Raw genomic sequence first — 2366 nt, 5'->3', positions numbered from 1 at the left:
AGGGGGGAAAAGAGGGAAAAGACCAAATAAAAAAAAAAAAAAAAAGGAAAAAGAAGGACGTGCAACTTTTTTCCGCGTCTTTACGATTCAATACAAGAATTTCAAGCGGTATTTCCACCGTGCAACAGGACTTGAAGCCCAAAAAGGGCCCATGTAGGATGGTTTTGGTGTTGGTTTTTTTTTGCCGTTTACTTGCCTGAGCGTCTTGCTGGGATAATATCAGAGGTACGAAACAATTTGCTTGTGTATATTTGCGTGTGCAATGCCCGGCAGAGTCCTGAACCGTAAAACTCCCACCCCGCCCCCACCTTGGGAGATACTGTATGGCACAAGAAATAAGTTTGTCTTATTAAAATAGCGCCAATAACGCATAATCGTCAAGTCACAAAATTGTACTTTTGCGAAACGCATTTCTCTTCTTCCATGACTCTCTCGATGAGGCATTTCTTCACAAAACGAGACTTGTCAACAGAATGTGACAAAAATTCAGTGGCCAGTTAACACCACTGAGTTAACACCACTGATCCCTGCTTTTTTTTGGTGCTACACAGGTTACAAACATTTACGTAGACACACACTGTATATTGCAATTTGTTTGGATCTGTTTCTGGTGTGTTTCCACAATCTGTATTGGGTGGGATAATACTTTCCAGCATTTTAAGGTAGTATTTCTTAAGTGGTACCAAAATAACAAAAAATCACGGAGTATTTTTCCAACTGGTAATAGCCACTGTGTCCTGGGAATTTCTAGTCTGGCAATGAAAAAGTCATCACGGAAAAAAACATAGTAGCTTTTCCAGAATGTTTACAGTATATAAAGACATTAAACCAAAATAAATCTGTACTTTTACAAATTAATACCTTCTCATCTAGTAGCAAAAGCACCAAGATTCACTTTTTTTTTTTCTTCTAGACTATGCTATGGGACTTGAAGCTGAATGGGGAAACTTGAAGCTGGCTGTGTCTTCTGCAATCCAAGGTGGCAGGATCTGCTGATTAAGGGATCCCATTTCCTGTGTCGGAATATTAGTGAAGGAACGACAGAAGTTTTTCCTGCTAATAAATCACGAAACTTTAAAAATTAGAATCTACAGATGGCCTTTAACTGCAAAAAGGTCATTTATAGTTTAATCACATACCAGAGAAAACCACATTTCAAATATTTCAACTTCCCCTTCCAGTTATAAAGGCAAGAAATACTTAACACATAAGCTACATCTAAAAAATGTCAACATTATTCCATCATGCAGTTATTTATACATCAAAATATTCATCACACATTCTCTTATATATTAGTAAAACAAAACACTAAGCAATTTTTTCACTTCTATAAATTTTTCTCTACATATTTTAATTTTCAGAATATTATTGCTAATATCATAAAAAGAACTACAATAAATTCCTTTGATGTATGAAAGACAGAGATGTTTTATGGGGCTTTTTTTAAATTTTTCAGTCTGTTAAGCTGTCTTATTGAAAGACTGGAGTGGACTGTGTGTGTTCTTTGAGCGGTCCTTTCTTTATATCCCTTATATTACTAGAAGATCAAAACACCGTCAACTGCCTGCTTAGAGCACAGTTATTAATTTTATGCCTCTCTTCCTTTAAGCACCACTGTTTCTTCTTCCCCTGGAATTAGAGCAGTTATTAATATTTTGCAGTAATTTTTTGCAGTCCACTCCTGAATCTCTGGTGTTTTTACAGGAAGCATAAAATATTTTAAACCCAAACTGCCAACAGAGTCCAGCTCTTCAGGCTCCCAGTAGCACACTCCAATGGATTTCCCATTGGCTGCTACACACAGAATATAATAATAATAATAATAGTAATAATAGTAATAGTAATAATAATAATAATAATGATGATGATGATGATGAAAGAAAAATCATGTGTCGAAATCCACATGTTTGCATGAGGTGAAGAACAAATATCCATTAGGATATCTTGACTCCTGACTTGTTTTGTGCACTCGTGACAAATTATGTTTCTCTTGCCCCTATTAAAGAAGCACGTAAGCTGACATTGCAGAAAGCTCACAGTTCAGGCTCTGTTCAACACAAGTTGTCTTTCCTCGTTCAAATCCATTCAACAGGAGTGCCAAGTATTAATACAAAGCCTTCAAACATACATTTCACGAGTGAAAGAAGCAAAGCGTTCAGTACTATGAAGAGCCCCAAATTTATTAAGTGTCATCTGGCTCCAGGCACTCATTTGCTAAGTCAAGGCTAAATCAAGGCACAGAATACAGCTGAAGTGATTGTTGGACAAAAATAATTTTGAAAAGAGTCTTCTACCTTTCTGCTAAGATTTGCCACTCAATTATCTCACTCATTTAAGTGTTTTCTCACACAACCCCTCAGGTACCC

Source organism: Charadrius vociferus, unplaced genomic scaffold (assembly GCF_000708025.1).
Source record: "Charadrius vociferus isolate BGI_N301 unplaced genomic scaffold, ASM70802v2 scaffold906, whole genome shotgun sequence".
In the NCBI taxonomy this organism is placed as follows: domain Eukaryota; kingdom Metazoa; phylum Chordata; class Aves; order Charadriiformes; family Charadriidae; genus Charadrius; species Charadrius vociferus.
This window is presented reverse-complemented; position numbering follows the sequence as displayed.